At 42.7% G+C, this 15955-nt stretch overlaps 1 protein-coding gene across 2 annotated transcripts in view; it reads left to right on the top strand.

The window, feature by feature from the left end:
- The window catches only part of PDE10A (phosphodiesterase 10A), a 1332617-nt gene that overhangs the window by 976124 nt on the left and 340538 nt on the right, over positions 1–15955 (top strand). The gene's annotated exons all lie outside the window — the stretch shown is intronic.

The following is a 15955-nucleotide window of genomic DNA, read 5'->3' as shown; positions in this document are numbered from 1 at the left end:
CATTGTCAAAATGCAAGCATCTAATGTTTATATATTTTATTTTTTGGAGTGTTTATTTCAGTGTGCCTTTTTGAGATCCATATCCTGAAGAGTAGTGCAGCAGTGCCGCACCAGTTAAATAATAAACATATAATTCGTTTCTGACACAACCATAAGTATAATTCTTAAATAAAATAATTAAAAAAAATCTGTAATCCCTTGATTCAATTGTAGGAGTTTTAGAGCCGCTATGTAATAGCATACTTTTGTAATGATTTTCCATAACAAAAAGATCCTCTTTGTTTGTGCATAAGGCAAAAGACAGGACATGCTAGAATTTCTAGAACAAATATGCATACATCTTATTATCCTGTTGCTTTGGGACGAACCAGAGGACAGCACAAGAAAGTATGCAAGTCTGATGCTCCTTCCATGCTGTTTAGGATTGATGGTTTTACTTGAATAGCAGACCATTTTTAATACTTCCTTAATCCCCTCAAGAAGCTGGTAAACATGCTTTGTGTGTGCAACAGTCTTCTACATCTCATCTGTACAGATAGGGAAGTGGGGAAGGGCGTTTAAATGAGTGGTTTCATAATCGACATAGGTGCAGTAACAGTCCGTGCCACTACCCTATAAATTCAATTTCATGACTTTGACCCTGGTTCTTACCCAGGAAATGCCACCATGCTCAAAAAGTAGCAGAGGAAATAGTTGATTAAACTTACTCAGTCAGAGCTGTGGCTCAGCTCGCTAAACCAAGAAGTGGTCTAGCGGGTAGTGACCTTGTAGGTGTTTTGTCAGCGATAGGTTATAATACTGTTGTCCCAGGCCTTTCTAGATTTCAGGGGTTGTGCTGTGCTTGGAATTCTCTTGTAAATAAAAACAAGCATTTGCAATGTAATGGGTCTTGCATTTTCTCGAGTTAGAGCTATTAGTGTTGTAAATTCCTTCACATAAATTGAAAATGAAGATTAAAACAGTTGACATAAGCAAGCCAATTCAAAGGGCCATGGCCACAGTGAACGCAAGTGCGAAGGGGAGACACAAAAGGAAAAATAATTTAGCTTGCAGTCAAACAAATCGGCAAACATGCAATTATCTATTTAACAGGATCGATGACCAAGGCGTTAATAAAAGTTCCCTAAGGAGGGACTAACGTAAAGCATTTACCAATGATAACAAAGGATTTTTGAAAGGCAAGCCCATGAACGAGTGATAGTGATGGGTGTGCGGTGGGCGTGGTTAATAGCCCACAGGTAGATTACAACACGTCAGAGCGTTTGCACTCTCAACCTAAAAAACCCTTAAATGGGCTTCAATATCGCCCATCACTTACCTATACTTACCATTGGGCAGGTCCGACGTCATCTCTTATCCTTACTTTTGTTGGTCAGCTCGTTGTCTGGTTTCACTCTGTAGGTCTTTCTGCTCTGATTTCTGTTCATGCTGTGGCATGGAGCTCGGCCGAAGTGCAGCTTCCATCACTCAGCATTGACTGGTGGCCAGTGTACTTTCCCTGGCTACGGAGTCTGAAGGTACTATTTTTTTTTTTTTTTTCCATCTACCACACTGTACGAGTGCATATGGAGTAGACTCTCCTCCAAGGAGGCCTTATTCACCAATAACCTTCCCACCTGTACTTTGTCATGATTATGTTTGTTCACCCTCCCTTAAGAGCAGTAGTATCCAGCTGCCAGAGTGCCTGTCACCATGAAGCTGCTTTCTTCGCTGCCCCGCCTGTACTCCCACAAACCACTTTGATCAGTGCCAATGTTAGTCGCTTCAAAGGTATTGAGTGGTATGTGCCGGGTTCCCTTAGACGCTCTGATGGAAGTCATTTCTCTCCTGGGTTCCCTGAGTGGGAGATGAAAGTGATTTGCCCAGAATCACAAGATGTTGAGCCTTCGCCGAGATTCAAATCTGTTTCCCACAGGTCCACTTTCAGCAGTTCTGGCCGTTAAGCCACATCCTCTGTTCTGCTCCTTCTCATAGACATTTCTGGTACATAGAACTCTTGAGGGTCACTTATTGGGTGGAAGGTGCTCTCCCTTTTGTTCCTACATACTCCTTTTCGTCAAGGACTTATAACACTGCATTGAAACTGCATAGCGGTTTTATCTCTATCTACCGAATCCTGGGCGTAGATTCAGGCATGGTCATTTTTACAACTGTGCTGCGAGGGTGACTTCGCGCCCGGCTTACGGTCTGCTTCCATCGATTTTTAAGACTTGTTTAGGTTTTGTTTCTCACCATGGAGCTCAACATTTCTCCCTCCCTCCCTCTCGCTTCCATTCTTCCTCCCCCTTTGCCCTCCCTCCATGCTCTGGCTCTCTATACGGCTTTTAGTTTCATTTCTCCATCTCCCACCTTTCAAAGCCATTTTATATCTGATTTCCCTGTTTTTGTAATTCGGCCGTATCGCAGAGCACTCCAAAGGGACGCTCAGTTTTTTTAAATAGGGTATTGTGGCTCAGTCCTTCAACGTATTAACACCATGAATCGGTGTTTACCTCCTGTGCACAGGTTTGAATCCTGGTTTCCTGCTGTGTCCATCCTGAAAGTAAAACCTGTCTGCAGTTTGTCTGTAGTAGTTCTCCTCTGTTACCCTAAGTAGAAGAGGGGGATACCTTTCCTCATCAAACCCGAAAGTAACAGTTGTCCCGCCCCCTCGAAAATGATATCACATCCGTTACCGGGACTTCCGGTCCCCCTGAGAGCCTGCCCCGGGACTGACGTAGGTGTAGGGGTGTCACGTGGGTTGTGACATCATGGGGTCACGTGTTAGTCATGTGACAGGATCCTAGCCCCTGTGTCTAGGTCTATGGGTTGTGTAAAATGGGGGGGGACCTGTTGGTGTGTACCCTGTTTCTGCGCCTAAGAGTACAAGTCTGAACATGTCAGACATTCAGGACCGAGTGGCTGCTTGGATGACTCCTCACAGGGTGGAGCATTGAAAATGTCAGGCCAAACCTCCAAACTGCTGCCTAATCCAAAAGTTGCCAAGGTCATGACACATGGTTAGCATTACATGTAGCCCCTCAACGTATATGAGCCATCAAGGAGAGCGTGTGACAGCTATGTATTATAGGGGAGTGCGCCCTTTTTGAACCATTGAATACAAATAAGGAGCCGGCTAGAGCAATGCCAAACTGTGAACCATAGCTGACATAGGTTGTCAGGGCGTTATGAAGAGATGCAATCCTCGCACCAGAAAAGCCACTGCCTCAGGGGCCCAGAACACTATCAATAGATATTATCATACCCTAACACCTTTGGTGTTGGATGAGCATGCACAGCCAGCTGCCTCTAAAGATGGGGGTTCTGACATTACTGGATTTCATGAGGAACTTTGCCATAGACTTGAAAAGTTCAGCCTCAAGTATTAGTCACAACTGATATCACCTATTAAGGCTGACAGCAGCGAGGCTTCGAAAGACTAATTAAATGATGGAATCAACTTCGACACTGAAGATGATGAAGCAGATATAGCACCACTGAATCCGCCGATCTATGAAGATATGGGCTTTTGGGAGGACCCTGATCCTGAGGCAGTCATCGTACAGCCGGCAAGTGTAAACTCCGCCGTTTATATACCAATGGACCTATGCGACTCACAAGATTTCAGAGCAGCCACAGTGTAGCGAAAATTATGAGGTTAGTAAAAAAAAAAAAAAATAGAAAGAGTTGCGTTGGAGGGGTCTGCGCCAAAGGGTAACAGGTTAACAGTGTACATTTTTACTGTTTATGCTGTTCCAGACAGTCTGAAAGTATTACAAGCCAGAACAAAGAGCAGCATAAGAAATGTGTTTGCACCTACAATAGCACAGATTTTCAAAAGGAAACTCCTGGTGTACCCTGTGACGCCATATGGCCTGTTAAAGGTTTTGCGGCGACTGTTGTGAACATGTGTTAAACATGACTATTATAACCTCTGTTATGGGCATAAAATTAACAAACCACAGCAGGAGGCTCAGAAGTGTCTATACGAGTCGTACATAGCAAGAAGTTTGACACATATGTAGCAGGTTAGACTCTCACAAGGTTTATAAGTTAAGAGTGGTGTACAGGTTGGCCGCGGTGAAGAAAAATGTCCATGCTGATATCATTAAGGTCTTGGCAGCAGCGGGCAATGAGATCTGATACACGGACGAGCCCTGCTCAAAACTCAAACGTATGCAGGATATGTGTACTTATTTTGACAAAAGATTGATAGAAATGGTCATAGAAAGACGAATGCATGATATTTATTATGAAAATAGAAGATTGGGGTCTTTAGCCCCCCGAAAGTTGTTTTAAAAAATACAGAGGTCGTGGGTAGTTTAGTGAATCCTAGTTTGTTTTAATGGGATAACAGGGGTTAGCTTAGCCTTTGGCTTGCAGACTCGTGACCCTGTCAGCTAGTGACTTTTAACCTACTTAGCTTGCTCTGTCTTAGCCCATTTATTTAATTAATTCTTCTAAGATGGCTGCCATGTTTATAGTTAGGCCAATTGTTTAAGTTTGTTATCAGTGCCACCGCGCTAAGGCGTCAAATCAAGCGACAAAGACAAACAAATTGTAGGTTGTTCACATTAGGTACTTTCCATCTTCACGCTTTTGAGGGAATTGTTTATATTAATTACCGTTACAAGCATGCTGTGTTATCTATTGTTTGGGAACAACCTACGTCAGGGGTCCAAGTAGATCTGTATAAATACACCTCACTTTAGACAGATAATCACAGGGATTCCGACCAGATACCATCGCTGCTGTCGATGCTGCACGCCGCCTTGCCGCGGACCCGAACTTCGTGTTTCTACGCAGTCTGAGCTAGAGACCTCATTCCAAGGTAACAAGGGTTGGGGGCTCTTTTCAGGGACATGGCATTGGCAGATTATGTTTAACATACCCAGCTTTCCTTTAGATAGATTAGGTCTATCAGAATAGGGTAATGGGACATATTATGCACTCTGTTTTTCCATGTTACCCCAAGATGGTCTCTTGCACTGTTCATTATCCTAATCATTGCAGCCCATGCAATTTACTACAGATTGCAGGTTGTGTTGAATAAAAACTATTGAAACATTACTGCATCTTCGTTATTACCTGTGTTTGGTTGAGACATGATGTATCTGTGAGAAAGGGGTGATCTCCGTTTAACCACAACACTCCGAGATGTCATACTCTTGAGTCCATGCGTAAAGGCTGCCACAAATCACCTTTAACTGTTTGGGTTTTTTGTGAGGTACTGCTAGTGAGCCGGAAAGGGTTGGGACTACAGTTGCGACTTGTTGTAGGATAGGGATAGTCACCTACAAACATTGCCTAGAGCAAGAGTCCAACTACACCAGTAGCGGGCCATAACTGTGTTATTTAACGTCACGTACTTACTCACTTTTTCGGACATTAATCAGAGCGTTGCGATGCAAGATGTCTGAGTTACACCGTGGATACATATCCATTGCCAGAATGATATATGTGCTGCTTAAAGAAAGAATAGCTGAAATACACACCCTGTAACTCTACAGTTTCTGAACCGTCAGCTACAGGGCTGTGTGACATTCCTGAATGTATAACCAGATGGTGAATTAACATGTGGATGCTTACACCGGATAAATACTGGAGCGTGTACAAAGGGTGTATGTGTAAGTTAGGACTTCTGGAGATGACCGTATTATGCACAGCTTTGGAGCTTCTGACCTATGATTATTTCACAAATAAGGGTTTTGTACTGTCCCATCTAGAACTGTACGAGCTTATGAATGTTATCAGTATCCTGAGTGTACAAAGTTAAAGGAGGGGTGAGAGGGAAGTCATGTCTAGAGCTATCGAGTGTATCTATGAAAAATAGCAAAACAGGTGACGCTGAAGCCGAGTTGCGGGGGGGGTCCTAGTGATGTATGTAGCATGTGTCATACTATGTACGTGTAGTGAAAAGTCAACATGTTGCACGCCAGTGCCTCCCATGAGACCAATAGCTAGAAACCGTAAAGTATTTCGTGTTCATGATGTGCTAATATTCTTTATTTTTAATAAAAATGGCCTCACGCAAAACATTTGTCTTTCATTTCATGACTTGTAACAGATAACATGTCGGGGCGACCGATTAAGGAAGCTTTATTACGATACAAGTGGTTTTGGTAGCTTCAGAGGTACTGAAGCACTGTTTAGAAGGGCTCTAGTTGAAAATGAGCCGATAAACAGAGCCCAGGTGAAGACATGGTTATCTGGTGAAGAGGCGTATTCACTCCATAAGCCCACCCAGAAGCGGTTTAAGAGAAGATCAACAATCGTTAATGCGCAAGTAGATTATCAATGGCAGGTGGACATAATCAGTATTCAAGATTTTGCAAAACACAATAACGGTGCTCGACATATATATATATTAGCAGTCATAGTTGTCTTATCTATGCATGCATACGCAGAAGCCTTATTCGTTAAAAGTGGGAGCAGTGTGACTGATGGCCTTTAAAGTAATCTTCAGGAAGGGCCGAACACCCCAAAAACTACAAACAGATGCTGGAAAAGAGTTTTTAAACAGAACGTTTCAGAAATTACTAACACAGCATAATGTTAAACATTTTGTAACGCACACTGAGGTAAAAGCTGCAGTTATAGAGCGTTTGAACAGAACCTTGAAGTCTAAGATGTGGAGATATTTTACGGCCTATAACACTTACTGATACATTGATGCTCTACAAGCTTTTATAGACATTTATAACGCCACTTACCACAGAACCATCAAAATGGCACCCGTAAATGTAACAGCAGATAACTCGTTAAAGGTGTGGAGAACTGCGTACGAGAAACGGATCGCCGCAGATCTAAAGAAGCAGCTTTTAAAAGAAGGCAACCATGTTAGGGTTTCAAAAATAAGAGGTCTTTACGAAGGGTTACCAACAGACTTTTAGTGACGAGATACTTATAGTGGAAAGTGTGGAGCTTAAAGAGGATGTATATATTTACAGGCTCAAGGACTGTGATGGGGAAAAGGTGTTGGGCGTCTTTTACAAGGAGGAGCTACAGAAGGTATCTAATGATCCACACATGGTGTTTAGGGTTGTAAAGATTCTGAAAAGGAAAGGTAGCGGTGCTAACCAGCAGGTTTTTGTCAAATGGCGGGGTGGCCAGAGAAATGTAACAGTTGGGTGTTGGCCAATTCTGTGCAGGTTGTGTGAGAACGACAGTGTGTTGTTGCAGATGCTGAGATGGAGACATGTTCCCTGACCATCAAATTTCTAATTATACAGTGAAATTGGATGAACCCGTAGACCTGAAAGGGGATTGGGAGTTCACCGTGACGGAGATCCAATACCCCCGAACATGGAACACTTTTTCAGTGCTCAAGGCCAAATTTAATAGAAAGCGTGAGCAGGACCCTTTGAGCATCCACGCAGGATTTCCTCAAGGCTATTACCCAACAGTTGCCTCGGTGGTCGACACCATCAACAAATCTATAGGCAACATTGATACATACACAAATGTTCATCTAGTGGTAGATAATGTTAGACGGAAGGTGGCTTTTAAAGCTCCAAGTCGCGATACACTGTTTAACTGTTCAGGTAAATTAAGAAGAGTTTTAGGGACAGTACAACATAGCAGAAGTCAAATAGAACCGGACCAGTCGTGCCTTGATATTAACAGTGGTTTCTATACACTCTACGTGTATAGTGACGTCGCAGAGGATCGGGAATAGTTATTCGCCGTTGCTAAGATGGTTCCAGGTGCAGGGTGAAAATAACACAATGGTTAATATACAGTACAACAAACCTGGCTACGTGTCAGTTTCTAAAAAACATTTTGACACCATTATGATCGTGATCTACGACGATCAGGCTGAACCAATATCCTTTAAATACAGGAAAGTTATTTTTAAGCTTCATTTAAGACCGCAACAGTGACTATTAACGAGTCATCATGGTGATTATGAAAACGTACGGTGACCCCTCTATGTAAAGGGATTATTACAGAAACCAGGCTGGATATGGAGCCCCACCGCTGTACTTTCAAGGGGCCCCTGTTATGTACCGGGACAGTTTGGTGGGTTTCTTCTGCAGTTTGTTTAGAAGAGCTATGCCATTCTTGAAAAGAGGCTATGAAATTGTAAAACAGCACGTCAAAGCGGCGGCTACAAACATTGCGCTGTCACGACTTACTCGTTGCTTGAGCCTGGAGTCTGCTGAATGAGGTTCTTGTACTTATAGGTTCTGCCTTGGCCCAGATAAGGGCAACTCCGGTAGCCACGGTGCTGCAGGCGATGGGAACGCCAAGGGCAATCCGTGTCCTTCAGAAGGAGTGCCAGAGGGAAAAAAAAACCTAAAAAGGGGAAAAAAAAACCTCAAAAAGGAATGTCCTAGAATAAGAGCAAAAGATCAATACTTTCAGAATACGAGACCAAAAATTAACAGGAAAACACTGGAACAAAAAACGGAACCAGTATCTGATGCAAGGGAGAAGGAGTGAAGACACCAACCAAAAGAAAGTGTTGCAGCACAAGAAGGAAAAGAATCATAGCCCTTAAATACCCATAGAACAGGAAACGACCGGCAGGAAGTAAAAGAACACCATATTGGATAGGGAACAATACATAGAAGGCAATAGACAAGGCACCATAGTGAGTAGGGAACCAAGGTATGCTGGGAAGAGAGGGGAGTGATGGGAAAAAGGGAACAACTTAAAAAGGGGAGAAAAAACGAGGGCGACAGCAAGAGAAGAACACAATAGCTGGTAAGTGGGGGAAACGCTATCTTTTAATGGAGGCGCGCCACGCTAGAAAAGAAACGAGGCCCCATGCCCAATTTGGGGCCTCGAGAAATGCAGGAGAGGCTGGGGGCACGGCGCAACATGCGCAGGACGTTGTGGGTTCCGTGACATCTGCGGTTGTCGGACATATGAATAAACATTCTCAAGAAGGAGCGAGGTTGTTGTACGAGTCTCGCCTACGTGTTAAAAGGAAGCACGGTGTTTCCAAGTGCAGGGGGTCCACCAGCCCCCTATAAAACTGCTCACAAATGAAGATCTGTAAGTAGGAAGAGCGCTAAGAGGAAGAGAAAGGGCACTAACGTAAATATTTTTTTTTAAACTGAACACTGTGTAAACATGGCCTTCGTACACTGTGCATTGGGTGAATCTGCTAAATCGGAGTTAGACCTGTTTTCCCTAAAACCCACGCAGACCATAATTTTTTTTATGGAGGTATCACTGCTAGCCGCTGTAATGCCTTTGGCGCCGATAGAGTTTTATGTGTTAGGGTCCACGGATATGTGTCCGGATCTCAACAATACGCTGCTACACCTCATCTGTAAAATTATAAAAGCGGATGGTTCCAACATAGAGAACAACGCTAAAGTGGCGACGATCGCTTATCCCATAGCAACCATGTTTAATCAGGTGGACATCACCCTCGTGGATCGGCTTATCACACAGAGTGATAACATGTACGCGTATAGGGCATACATTGAGAGTATTCTGAATTACAGTCATGATGTCTTGGACTCTTCTACAAAGATACTTATGGTCATTTCGAAGCGACGGCGTTGGATGGGCACAATCATGGTTTTGTAAAAGGAGCAAACTTTGCCCCGGCAGTAGACCGTTTGACTTCCTAGGACACATACATTCAGACCTCTTCTACCAAGATAAGCTACTAGTCAAAGATATCACTCTTAAGATCAAACTAACCTGCAACAAGGACTCATTCCGTCTCATGAGTAGGGATGCGGAACAGTATAAACGTGTTAAACTGTCCGCCAGTTTGTTTGTAAAGAGAGTGAAAGTGTCACCAAGCGTCAGACTGGCTCATTCAGAGGCCTTACAGCTATTAAACACCAAGTACGCTGTGGAAAGAGTGGCTCTGAAGATATTCAACATACCCACAGGTACCCGCTTAACTCAAAAGCAAAATTTATTTCTGGGTCAACTACCAAAACTTATTATCATATGGTTTGTGGACAACACCATTTTTAGTGGGCTGTATACCTCAAACCCTTTCAATTTCAAACACTACAAAGTAATCTATGCTGCGCTGGTACATGAGGGTGCGGTGATTCCTGCAAAGCTGTACACACTGAGGTTTGAAACATCTAATTTTATCAGGGAATATCTCGGCCTGGTGTCGATAACAGGAAAACATCTGAGGGACTCAGGAGTAGTCGTGTCAAGAAAAGGGTATTGGGCAGGTTACACCCTTTTTGCTTTTGATCTGACGCCCGACATGGAAGACGGGGATGACTATAATCTGATTTAAAAAACGAAATCTAAAAGCTGAAATACGTTTGTCAACCCCTGTCTACCAATGTGAACATGGTTGTATTTGCAGTGTTTGACAGTGTCATTCAAGTCAGCCAAGCCTGGCAGATTGTTTGACTATCTTTAAAAGATTGTACAACAGACACTGTACAGATACTTGAGTTCCTAAGCAGGCATAAATATGCAAAGAAATACTTTTTAGATGTTTTCCCACACGATGGGCTACCTGCGGAAATGGGCGTAGAAAGACCACGATCGCTTGTCTTTAACACAGATCCACATTACAATGGTGAAACACACTGGGTGGGAATGTTTTTGAATAACAACAAGGTTACAGTGTTTGACAGTTTAGCAGCTTTCCCAGAGCATAGCATCTATACAAACCATGTATTCAAGTACCTAAAGAAAGCGGCTGTTAGGGCCGAGTATAACAAGATGCGGGTGCAGGATCCTCTAGCCATCACGTATGGGGAGCATTATATATATTTTATTAGTAAAATGTCTTGAGGGTATGACGTTTAGAAATTTTCTAAATTTGTATTAGAACGATCTAGTAAACAATGATAGTATTTTTGTGGAATATGTAAAAGAAAACACGCGGGCTACGTCCTGCTCTGTTCAAACAGAATACGCCAGTTGTCAGAAGTGTACGGCCTTGTAATTCATATGTACGTGTAACATTAAATGTCTACAAGAAAGTAATTTAAGCTCAATACAGACTATACATTTTTATTCAACCGCCAAGACACATTAAAAAAAATATTTTTAAATATGACATAAGAGTGATGAAACTGTTTATTACACATAATTTTAGTACAAGCAATAAGTATCCAACATACTAATGAAAATAAATGCTGAATGGAAAGCAATCAATATATTAACCGTTGTAAAACTGTACACTCAGACATTGTAAAACAAAATACAGAGGATCATAAGTATCACACATTTAACTACAATTTCTTTTTTGACTACTTTTTAGCCTCTGAAAGTAGGGGTGTGGTGTTCCATGAGGGGGATAGTTGGGGGGTAGACATTTGTTTCAAAACAAACGCTGATGGTGTGTTTGGAGGGCTGTAAGTAGGATCTTTCAAACTTTAAAGCAGCCTACAGTGTTCGGTATTGCCAACAAGGGTAGAAGGAACGTTGAGTTCTGCAACGGCCTGTAGAACCTGGTCCCTTCCTCTAGGCACTTTCTGGAGCGGTAGGACTTAGGGGTGTGTAAAACCTTTGAGGTTGTACATATGACACCCAACAACTGGTTGCCCTTTGTAGAGGAATTCACTCTGTTCATTCCAAGAGGTTAGATCTTTAGAAGCAGCCATTGTGCTTGGTAACATTTGCGATGCAACTCTGACTTAAGTTGTTTAAAAGTTCTTCTACAAAGACGTCTGAGGACAGGGTGTTGGGACCGTCTGCTGTTGGGACTGTTGATCCTGAAGCGTTGCATGGGCTAAGGGTGGAGGATCAGTGTCTTGGGAATATGGAGTCGTCTTTTTTTTTTTTTTTCTCAGAAGAGCTCTGGAGCAAAGATCGGCTTTGTCGTAAGGTTTTTAATCAGTCCTGTTTAAAATGTTTTTAATTTCGGCATCTATGTGTAGTGTTTTCATTTTTCGTATATCCCAAGCGTCGCTCGTAGAAGGGCCCAACTGCTCCAGTTGTTGACGCAGCACCAGGTACATAATGCATCAGTTTCCGGTTAGGAGGTTTGTAATTAAAGGTAGCGCTATGTCCAGGAGCGCTCCTATAAACCTGCCCGACTGTTTTACAAGTTTCTTCCAAGAAATGAGGGACACCTTTTTATTACTAAGCTTTTTGGTAATGGCACACCTCTTCTTCAGCATGCAAAACTGACTATCTGATATAGGGACATTGCCTTTTAGGGTGTTTAGGGTTATTTCTGAAAGGGCTGACACTGAGTCGTCCGAAGCCAAGCAAAGGATGGCTTTTCTTTGTTGGGGGCTAGCTGTGACCAGCATTTTTAGGAGTGCTAAATTACGACGTACACGTGCACACATAGTCAATACCTTATATTATAAGAGGCGTTCAGAGTTTTAGAACGACTCCTCTTACCCTTGTAAAACAAGTTCTGCACATTGTAACATATGCTCAGGTTACGATGGTGTGAATGTTGGGTAAAAGCTTTTTATAATTCTCGATGATGATCCCCACCCTCACACATGAGATAGTCTACAATCACCATGTTTATGAGGTGTATTTAATAGTGCATCATTGTTGAGATTACCAGGTATGACTTCTAGAAATTTGATGTGCGTGAACCTTAGGGATAGTTCCGTATAAAGATCTTGCCAGCATGAATAAAGCCATTCAATATTGTTTAGGTTTTGGGATAGAACATGGGGTGCATTTTCCAACTTCTTTATAAAATAACTTTTACCGCAATTTGAGGGACCTGCTAGAATGCAAGAGAACGGATGTTGCAAACGGGTGTCCGTAGTCGTGGGGATTCGAAAGTCTGATGTCCTTTTAATATCCATACGGTAGGGTTCTGTAGTCCTTAATCAGGACCCTTTTATCAAACACTGCACGTAAGGTTTTATGTAAAGGCTGGGTTGTGATTTCCCACCGCTTTTTGGACTGCACTATGCTAGGCTGATGTACAGCAATTGTTTTATTATTTTCACAGGTGTCGGACATAGTGTATTAGTTCACCAGGTCCTTAAGACTGTCAAAATTGATTTTTACTGTATTGTTAACATTTATGGTAATACCTTTGATTTTCATACATACAGCATTGTTTGAGGTTTTGTACGAATACTTTTAGGACCTGATGAGGTAAAATCCACTATGTGTTCGCCCTTTTGTAGTTCGCTGTTCAAATCCCATAGATAATTGCCTAATGGAGGGTCTTCATCACCTACTTTACTCGCAAATATAACAGAGTCTGTATCATGATACAGACACCTGTCCTGCAGTTTTATCTAACACTCTGTAAAGCTCTAAATGGGCATGAGCAGTTGTGAAACATGCTGTGAAGATGTTTATATTGATACACGTTTTGGGGTACTCTTTAGTGTACTTCCAATACAGAGCGGCTGTCTCATCATCGATAAATTCGCAACTGGACGCCTCATAACTGGAGGCAAAAAGGTACTTAAACAACTCATCAGGATCTGTTATTATGGTTGTGTTTGACAAGTTTGTACGCTGTGCAAATTTCTCCCACAATGAGTCTAGGTATAGTTTGGCTAACTGACGGCGGGCAGGGTTGACCTTGATCAATTCGGGTCTCAAGCATATACTCTCGTGAGTGTAGTAGTCATCTATGTACTTTTGTTTAGAGGCCTCATTCACACACCACTCTGGAAACCTTGTAGCCTCATGTTTGTCTCTTAGAAACAGGTTGATATAGTTAGAAAAGAGCCGTGTTGTTGTCCTTTCAAAGTGCCTTATTTCCACTATTTTACCAAGCCTGTATCCTTTCTCTAGAGCCTTTTGTACCTCAATGCTACATCACGTACCGGTCAGCATCCTTTGCTCTTCACTGTGACTACACAGCTAGGATGGCATAGTGGGAACATCAGCTTACCGTTGACTCTGTACAGTAGTACCGGGAAGTAAAGATGGTGGGGTGGGTAGATTTGGCTTTTAATGAGCCCAAAGTATTCGCCAATGAGCTTAAAGTCCCTGTATATGATGGTTGGATGACCTACAGGGTGTAACTTCTGCTTGTTCGCAAACGGATACAGACTAGTGAAGTCGTAATAGTGTATTTTCTCACCAGTGCCCACAGCCCTGTACAGCTGTATAGCGTTTGGATGCCCTCCAAATAAGGCGTCGCGGGGTTCCATATGCTCTGGTAACTGGCGACTTTTAATGAAAGACACAAGCTCAACATTTGTTGTTAACATATGTAACCATTCATGCTCCCAAAGGGTTCTCATGACAAAGCCGCAGTTTTTTTACATATTGCGCCTTTATTAGAGTACGATGGTGTAGGTGCTCAAACATGGTGCCCAACAGCCTGTTAAACTCAATGGGTTTGTAACAACAAGGACAACCGTGGTGAAAACATCTGTTGTATTCAAAGGCTGTTGGCACATCATTAATTATTGCATAACCGTCAAGATAATAAGGCCCCAAGCGGTATTCACCACCCTGTAAAGCGTTTTGAATGGCTATGTTTTCTATGTCCGAGATATACATGAGCCACTGGATCGAGGGGGTTGAATAGCGCTTCTGTTTACCATTATACAGATCTGGCGGTACTAGGGTGATGCTGTACGGTTTCAAAAACCTGTGTTTGTAGATAGACATACACATGGAAGCCAGAGTGATATTCTGGAAGGGGTCTGTGTATTCTATTGTCTTTGTCATCTGGGGTGTGTTGGGTTTGAAAACCTTGACATTTTTGGTCATCTCCACCACTACATCTCTGAAAAGGTTGCAGGCTTTTCGCAAGATAATTATATTGGCCTGACAGTACGCTTTCAGCTCTGTTTGAAAATGAAAGTTATGTTCACGGTTTTCACTGTGCCATTGTAGAAAGCTCTCTTTCTCAGCAGGCATCATATACTTGACACCGTAGCTGGAGGGTGGAGGCCTGGGACCCTCATAATTCTGGTTGGCCCATGTGTTGAAAAAGTGGGGGAAGTAACCTTTACAACCTGTGAAACCAAAGGCTTTGAGTAATGTACTCAATTTCATGGGTAGAAAATTTAGGTTATTGATGATCCTTATTTGAAAAGGCACCGCCGTTAACAGCATCAATTTGGAGCCTTGGGTTACAGACCAATCATGGTCTGTAACATTAAGGAGTTGTTGTACGCTATAGAGTTATGAGCCACCATAGAATACCCTTTGAATTTAGGCTGCTTGAAAGTGTTGAGGAAGTCGCTCATGCATGTGCGTCCTTCAAACTCCCAGTTGTCATCGGAAGTTAGATGAGCACAAATATGATTAGGCTGGTGTACACCTGTCTCCTGTGTACACTCTATATCAAACACTATGTAGCCTTCAGTTTTGGTCTGAGGGAGCCCTTTAACTATGACACACTTGTCCTCTGTCCCAGCCTGAAAATACACCTTACACCATTGCTTGGGTATCTATTCTAAGGTAAGGAATCTGCAACTAGAAGTCTCTATCGGATTTACAAGTTACTTACCTTTGGTAACGAAATATCTATTAGAGACATATTCTAGTTGCAGATTCCTTACTGCCCACCCATCCACCCCGCTTGCGAACTGATTTCTAGGGACAGGGATTCCCCCTTTCAGGACCTTAGCTCTGGCGCACCAATCTCAGTGTTCTTAGCGGCTTTGTGCTTTGGCAAGGAAAGTCGTTTAAAGAAACTGACGTCACTGCATGAGGATGGCGTCTATATACTACTCCTGATGTCATCACGGCGACTACGACGCCAACGACACCCGCGGAGTCGCCCGATGCCACCTACCGGCGCGCAAGGGCATTGCTCGAAGAAAAATCTCCGGATCCAGTCTGACGCCTGGGAGAAATTCCAAGGTAGGGAATCTGCAACTAGAATATGTCTCTACCAGATATTTCGTTACCCAAGGTAAGTAACTTGTACATCAAGGCAACTGGAAAATGTATTCCGTTTAGTTTTGTTTATTTTGCACCCTTCTTTAAATTTGATCTGGGCTTGGAGCAGAAGCCAGTGAATTTGTTGCAAAATGGTCTAATTTTCTCACCCCAGATACCTGCATTGTAGTGGTGTGGGTGACGGACTTGTGACCAATGATAGTGACTTTGGCAGATCCTACATTGATTC

Source organism: Pleurodeles waltl, chromosome 5, assembly GCF_031143425.1.
Source record: "Pleurodeles waltl isolate 20211129_DDA chromosome 5, aPleWal1.hap1.20221129, whole genome shotgun sequence".
NCBI lineage: Eukaryota > Metazoa > Chordata > Amphibia > Caudata > Salamandridae > Pleurodeles > Pleurodeles waltl.
Note: the sequence above shows the minus strand (reverse complement) of the source record. Positions and strands in the feature narration are given on the sequence as shown.